Source organism: Mus pahari, chromosome 13 (genome assembly GCF_900095145.1).
Source record: "Mus pahari chromosome 13, PAHARI_EIJ_v1.1, whole genome shotgun sequence".
NCBI lineage: Eukaryota > Metazoa > Chordata > Mammalia > Rodentia > Muridae > Mus > Mus pahari.
In genome coordinates this window covers 66,780,319-66,788,797 of record NC_034602.1, presented here as the reverse complement: position 1 = coordinate 66,788,797, position 8,479 = coordinate 66,780,319, and positions in this window count along the sequence as shown.

Here is an 8,479-nt window from a genome sequence, read left to right as displayed (position 1 = left end):
ATACATCCCACTTGTTCATATTGGCACATATTAGCCCCTGTATCCTTTGAGTTAGCATAGTTTGGTGAATCTCAACCTCAGGTGATTTTCAGTCCTTGAGGGGTATTTGACAATGTTTTGAGGCATTTTTTTTTTGGTTGTCATTATTGAAAGAGATTTGCTGACCTCTAGTGGATACAAGCCAGAATTGGTGGTGAACGATCTATAACACTAAGGACAGCCTTTCACAGTGAAGAATCCATCCCGAAATATCCCACTTGTCAAAAGGGAGAAACTTTGCTGTAGCTTTCTCTGGTTTGCTGTTTCTCACAAAGGCTGGGCTGGGGTAGCTTTGTTATGGAATTGAGGCAACGAGGAAGAAATGTGATAGGAACAGGAAGGGAAGGAAATAGAATTATACTTTGAAGCAAGTTTCTTTGCAACATTTCAAGACATGGGGAGACTGTTCTTCAGTGTCAAAAGGAAAGAGACATCGAAGTGGAGAAAACTCTGAGGGTTTAAGAGTATGAAATATGACAGGAAAAGTATCGGCTCAGGACCCCAAGACCAAGTTCTCAGCACAAAGGAGATGTATTTATCCCAGAGGGACAGAGGACAGGGAATAAGAGACAAACACAGGAGACAGAGGATAAGGGAGAAGAGGAAGGGACAAAGGAGACTGAGGAGGGGTATTTGTCTCAGAATGGAGAGGAGGCAGCGTGCATAGGACATAGCAGCTTCTAAAGGTAAAGGGGAAACCTTGTGTTAGGATGAGGTGTTTAATTTTAATTGGGCATGTTAATTAGGTGAGCCAAGAGAGGCTTTGGATGGCTAGACTTCAATATTTTGACAGCTGTGTCTTGGAAGTCAGCCTTAGAAGGAGGAGGAAGTGGCCAAATAAGGAAATGGACCATGGTGGCTAGCTGCAGGAATGTAATCTTTCAGTTTGGCAAGGCAGAGGGAATGGGGGAGAAGGGCAAGGCCAGCCAGAGCCTTGTTTGCCACACTCGAGCTGGTCAGAGTCCCTTTAGAGTCTACACAGTTTCTCCACCCTAGATTTCAAAATCCCATTACTTTTCTATTCGACTTTGTAGATGGCGTTTCCAGGCTATGAATTTTGCTTGGAGCATCTTTAGCCCTTGGGCTTCTGTTTCTTTTATAGTTAAACACTGGGGCAGGAGCTCAGCAGAGTCTGCTGTGTGGCTCCACTACCCCAGAGGCCCTCTGGCTTTCACAGTGAGCTATGACCGATAATCTCAGAAATCATGTTACACGACCAGAAAAAGAGAAGTGTTGATCTGTCGCTTCCCCTGCCGCCGGTCACTATTTCACCACATATTTCAGTGTTCATGTGACTGCAGGGCTGAATCATGCAGACGTTCCAAGCCCTGGCATTGTCTGCAACGACATACCAGGGAGCGAGAGAGACACGTTGCTGTCATATCATCCTCGAGAGTTGCTAGCTGACGCCTGTGACTGGCCACTGCAGCAGGCACCTAGACGAAGACATGAAACTTGAAAGGCTTAGTGCTACTCAAGGAAACAGAAACTGCTGGTCCCTCAGTGTCTCTTGGAGGTAATGGTTTCTCCATGTTTTCAGCTGCCCGAATCGACCCTAGACTTCTTATCTCTCACACTCTACATCTGGTGACTCTAGAAAGCTTGTTCTACCACCAAGATGCACGCCAAATCTAACCAGTCCCCAGCCTTCCCACATCCTTCCTGGATTTCTCTGTGACATGTCCCTCTAGACTTTCTGTCTTCTGTCACACTTGGGTCAGACACACTTGATCTAATCTGCACACGGGAAACTTGGTAACGATACCACTGGCAAGCCCAGACTCACTCCCTAGAAATGGAAGCAAGCCAACATATTAATTTTTACTGAAAATCATATTTCATGTTTTTTTAGATTTCATTTTTAAGTATGCTAAATACATTGAGTTTATATTCCTCTATCTTCCCAAGAGGTATTAAATTGTGACTTGTTTGTATATTATTCAACTGGAGAATGTGGTCTCCCATAAACTCAGTAACCCACATTTAAGCAATAGAAAGTGCCTTTCTGGAACATGGCATTTAAACTGCACAAAGACTGGTCTGTTCTTAACCAGGTAGGTTAGGAATTAGCTTTTACCTTTAATGAGGGCCTTCAGCCTTCCTAGGAGAGAGGTGCGATTCACCCTAAAGAGTACAGTTGCCTTGGGGTGGTATAGGAATCTAGTAGTTCTGTAAGAGCTTGCAACCCTTTTCCCACAGACTCTTGAGTCTTTCAGGAAAAATATTGAAAGTCAGCAGTGAGCCAACATAGAGAATTAAACCGTGAGATGGACCAGCCCATAGACAATCAGAACGTGGTCTATATATCAAATCCTCCCAGCTAGGATGGTTAAATGAGACCTGCACAAAATCTCACTCTCCGAACAAAACCTCAATAAAAGGTTAATTATCTAGAAAGAATCCAAGAGTGTGGTGTAAATAATCTATTTCTGGTCATTATGAATTTACTTTTCTGCAAATTTTACTTAAAAATGTAAAACTTCTTCTTTTTTTTTTTTTTTAAAGACACTCCAGAAGAGGGTGCCAGATCTTGTTACGGATGGTTGTGAGCCACCATGTGGTTGCTGGGATTTGAACTCTGGACCTTCAGAAGAGCAGTCGGGTGCTCTTACCTGCTGAGCCATCTCACCAGCCCATAAAACTTCTTTTTAAAGTGTAATGTAAGTGGGAAAAACAAAACAAGACCGGACAAGGGTAGAAAGCCCGTGGTCCATTTGAGCCTTTAGTGAGTCATCAGACACAAGGAGAATTACTTGATCCTTCTGCTCCTCATTTTCCTCATCTGGAAATTAAAATTATAGGCTCCATTTGTGTCTCAGTATACACTCAGGTGGAAGGTTATGTGTTATGTGTTTTTACTGCCGGAATAGTCGCAGCAATGTTAATTTTTAGGTGAACTTACAGTTTTTTGTTAACTGATCTTTTGATTAAGGGTAGAAAATAATTGAAAACACAATACATTGTTTTATTTGTGGTGTTTCTTTTTCAATTTTTTAAAAAGAAAAAAATTATGTTAGAATTATGTGTGTTAGAATTTATGTAACACAAAAATCTAACAATTTTAATCACTTAAACACTTTTTTTGGTTTTGGAGATGGGGGTCTCACTTCGAAGCCATGCTGACTGGAAACTATCTGTGTAGATGAGGCTGGCCTTGAACTTACAGAGATCTATCTGCCTCTGCCTCCAGAGTTCTGGGATTAATGTATGCATAACTAACTACACCTGGCCTCAATTTAGTTGCCTTTATACGGAGTTTGATGGAGGTTTTGAGTACATTCATTGTGCACTGAGGCACCAAACATAATCACAGCCCTCAGGAGGCTGAGGCAGGCAGATCTCTGTGAGTTCAAGGCCAGGCTGAGCTATAGAGGGAGACCCTGTCTCAAGAAAAAAAATACAATGATATAATTTATAATATTGTGTGTTGTTACCACCACCCACTTCAGTAGAGTCCTTATGTTGCAAAACTGAAACTCTGTATCCAAACTGAAACTTTGTATCCAAGAAACAACTTCCCTTATTTTCCTTAGCCCAAGCTGACAGCTACATTTTACAAATTCTCCTTCTCATTCCTTCTGGCCTCTCTCTATTTGCATATATGATACTTCCTTTCAATAGGATTTTTGGGACAGAGAATTTTATAACTATTGTTGTAAGAGAAATATTTATTTATGCAGCTCTGTAATATCTGGAAAGTAATTGTGTCAATTAATAATCTATTGGCCCAAATTTTGTCCAAGAAAGCAAAGGTGTCTGCTCACAGTCTTGGTTCCACCCCATGGTAGGGGGAGTGTACCTCCCCATTTCAGACTTTGGCCTTGACTTGCTTTGACCGATGGGTTGCTAGTGGATCTGACATGAACAGAAATTTGAAAGTTCCTTGAAAAATAGACTTTTCCTTTATGTCTTTGGCCACATGTAAGTCCTTGGATCTTATAATACTAAAAATCTACTTGCCATCATTGTGATCGATAGACATGGATGAATAGAGGAAACGTGACAGGATATGTTGGGCTTCCCTTTTCTGAGAGGAGCTGTACCCAGAGGACAGCAGAGAAGGGAGCATCTCCAGGAAGAAAACAGTCCCAAATAATAAGTGATGCAGATGTGGCAGAGCCAGAAAAGAAATTCGAGTAGAGGATCGTGTGACTTATCTGTCTCTTATAAAGAGATATAGAGTGCCTGAGAACAGCTGGATGAGAGAAACATGGCATGAGCAACGATAACTAGCATTGGACGGTGAGGAAGTGCTCTAAAACCCACACCCATATGTATAAATATTAGTAAGAATTGACATTGTAAATACTTTGGTAGATAAATCATACGCCAAATATTAATATCATTAAGAGCCAAGGACAAGAGAGAGAATATAAGCACATAAAATCAAAGAAGAGGAAACCTCAGGCTGCTACATTTTACTTGCAAATATTATTATAAATTCACTAACATGAGCTTCTGTTTTCAAAAGCAGCATGCATTTCCTAGATCTGCTGATCTTTAAGAAAGCACGTGTGACCAAGCATCCTCACCAGCTAGGTGGTCATGAGTTTCTCCAAGAGAACAGAACACAGGGGTATCTACACTCCACTCCACATGGTAAGATGCATGTTCAACATTATTAATTGACCTGCTTGCTTCAGGGTGTCAGTGAACAGATCTAGGGAATGTATACACTTATAAAAAGATTTTATGTTCTTGTTGTGTCTCTGTCTTAGTTACTGTTCTCTGCTGTGAAGAGACATCATGACTAAGGCAATTTAAAAGGAAACATTTATTTTGGGGTTTAATATCAAAAAGTCTATCTACAACAGGTATGATTAGACCAATAGCTGAGAGTTTACACCTGATCTGTAAGATAGTGGAGAGAGAGAGAGAGAGAGAGAGAGAGAGAGAGAGAGAGAGAGAGAGAGAGAGAGAGACCCCCTGGTGACATACCTCCTCTAACCAGGCCACACCTACTTCAACAAGGGCACACCTCCTAATCCTTCCCAAACAGTTCAACATGCTGGAGACTAACATTCGAACACATGAGCATAAGGGGATTCTCATGCAAACCACCACAATCTCTGAGTATGTTTTGCTGGATTTTGACAAATATACATAGGTGTAACTACCACCACAATTAAGATATTTTGGAGTATTCTGACAATGACCAGATGATATGCCAAAGCACAACTCTGCCTCACAACCCGCAGCAAGAAGCCCAGGAACCAGCCTGCTATGTACAGTGACCAGTCCATGCAGTTCTCTACCATGTGTAGTATGCAGTCGAGACAACTAACCTAGAAACTCTGAAGCAATAGAACCCAAGAAGCCAGGACTTAATAATTAATGGCTTCTCTAATTCTTGACTCCTCCTTAAAACTGAAAGCCAAACTGAAGAACCCACACATGTATTCCTAAGTATTCATATAATATTCCCTGCTTCTGGATGGGGGTACCCAAGGGGCCTCTACCTGCTCAGAGGAGAAGGGGATAGGGGATGGGGGAAGGATTGTGTGTGTGTGTGTGTGTGTGTGTGTGTGTGTGTGTGTGTGTGCAGGGGTGGCCAGGAGGGAGGCAGTGAGTAGGATGTAAAGTGAATAAGTTAAAATAATAATAGTATTAAATAAAATTCATTGTATACAAATTATAAAAATACTTAAGAAGCAACTGAAATAGTAACTATCCTTCAAATGATCAACAACGATATTTTAAGTCTTAGTAATAAAAATGTCTATTTTAAAAATAAACAATAATTTTAAATAATAAGAAAAAGATCCTCTGCTTCTAATTATCTACCCCAGACCCTATTTTCTCCTGCACACTATCCTATTTTATATATAATAGTTCTTGTTCTATTAATCTTCCAGTGTTGGATACTTGAGTTTGTGTACACATTTTGCTAACAACATATGTCTGCGTACATGTCATTTTGTAGTTGCTCCAATAAATCTTTGGAATCGAGATCACCACATTGAAAAGTAATAACATACATATACACACAAAATTTGAAAAACAGTGTGGACTTTTTCTGTGCAGTAATAAATACAAGGACTAATTTTCCACCTCAATATCAACATTTTGGGCTTTTTCCTGTAGGACAAGGAGCAAGCTCAGCTCACAGATATAATGTGATATATATTCTCTCCTGGATAAAGCTGAGCATCGTTTTAAGCTTCCCAGTGTCATCTGCAATTCATTTCCTGTGAACTGTCTGCTCATAAATTTTCCAATTTGTTGCTGGTCTTTTAAAAATCTCTTCAACTTTAGGAGTACATATACACATGCTTTTACAAGTTGCAATTTGTTTTGGCTTTGATATATATATATATATATATATATATATATATATATATATATATATATATACATATACACATGTATTTATGCATATATACATATGTATAATATAGTCAATATTATTTTTTACTTTATTTAGTTAATATTATTTACCCTGTTTCTGGATTTTGAGTAATAGCGAGGAAAGTTTCCCTCACTCTTCATCTGTGCAGGGTTTACATATTTTCGCTCTAGTAGACTCAAAGATATCCTTTTATATCTTTATTATTTTCCAGCTCATTTACCATATAACCTACCCATTTAGCATATGTAGTATATACTGTTTATTCATCACTTATTTTTAGTTATGTTCAATATATAACATTATACTGACCAGTTTAACCATTTCCAATGTACAAGAAGGTGGCAGGAGAAGGTGGCAGTATTAGTCACATTTGCCATGTGACAAAACCATTTTTAAAACTTTTTTCATCACAGAAGCTGTAAAGCAATTAAGAAATGTCTCCATTCTTTTATCCTCTAGTCTGTTAGCTTTTCCTCTTGTCTGTCTCTGAATTCATCTACTCCAATGTTTCATAAAGTCAAATCATGCAAGAATTGTCCTTTCATCCATGGATTATTTAGCTTAGCACAATGTTTTCAAAGTTTATCCACACTGCAGCGTGCATCAAAACTTTTTTCCCTTGAAATGCTGAATAATACTCCATTATTTGGCTGTACCATATTTTGTTAGTTCATTCATCTTCATCTTTTGATGGATACATGATGTTTTCTTCTCATATTACAAAGGATGATGCAACCACAATTATAAGCCAACTTACTATGTTGGCATACAACTTATAATGTTATATTGGAATACAACTACTCATTAAAATCACTGTTTTAAATTTGCTTGGGTCTGCACCTAGGGGCAAACTGTTGAGTCATTTGGTAACAGCTCTTAAGGAAATGCCTGTATGGAATAAGTCATCCTGAATTGTACACTTCACGACTGCCCTTAAAATGCAATGCTCAGTTTTCTCTTTGCTTCCCAGAAAGTATAAAAAACAAGTCATTAGAGTAATAATATGTGTTTTATGACTGATTTCAGAATGATGTGGCCATCAATACCAATACTTTAAGGGACACTTTAGTACTGAGTGTGACTTAATAAGGTACATTCCAGCTTAATTGATATTAAACCCCCAAATAAATGTTTCCTTTTAAGAGAGTCTCTTATAAAGAGATATAGAGTGCCTGAGAACGGCTGGATGAGAGAAACATGGCATGAGCAATGATAACTAGCACTGGATGGTGAGGAAGTGTTCCAAAACCCATACCCATACGTATAAATATTAGTAAGAATTAACATTGTAAGTACTTTGGTAGATAAATCATACGCCAAATATTAATGTCACCCAAATGGCAGGGATCAGAATGGTACCCTGGCCATTAAGACTTACATTTATGCCAATAAGTTCACAGTAGGTTGTATTCTGCAATCCTGGATAAGGATTTATCCTGCATCTTTTCTCTGGTCCCATGACTCCCTGGGGCTAGTTCTCATACCTTGGGAGTAGCTTGCTCCAGTGTACCACCAAACCTGCTTCTTACATGGCAGGAGTATCTACACCCCAGTAGCAATGAGACTCACTAGCTCTTATCTCCCACGTTTGTTTCTTAAAGACATAGTCATCCTAGTAAATGTGAAAGTAAACTTGACACTTGGGTTTTGATTGGCATTTCCCTAATTAACTACTGGTGCTAAACTTCTTTCTCATGCTCATTGGTTATTTGTGTATTTGTAGAAAGAGCTTTCAATATCCTTTGCCTATTTTTAAACAGCGTTGTTTTGTGTCACTGAGTTCTCTCTGTGTATGGGCGGGTGTTAAGTCTTTTTCAGACTGATGATCTGAAGGCATGGTTTTTGTTTTGTTTTGTTTTTTGTTTTTGTTTTTGTTTTTTTTTCCCTCCAAGGCTTGTTTTCAATTTCTTGATAACGCCCTTTGGTGCAAAGCTAACTTTTCTTGTAGTGAAATCTGGTTTAGTTATTTTTCTCTTCTTTTTAAGTTATGATTCTTAGGATTATAAAAATCCATTGTCAATCCCAAGTCCTTAAGGTTTACCCTTATATCTCATTCTAATAACCCGTGGCTTTAGTTTCTATGTGTAGGTT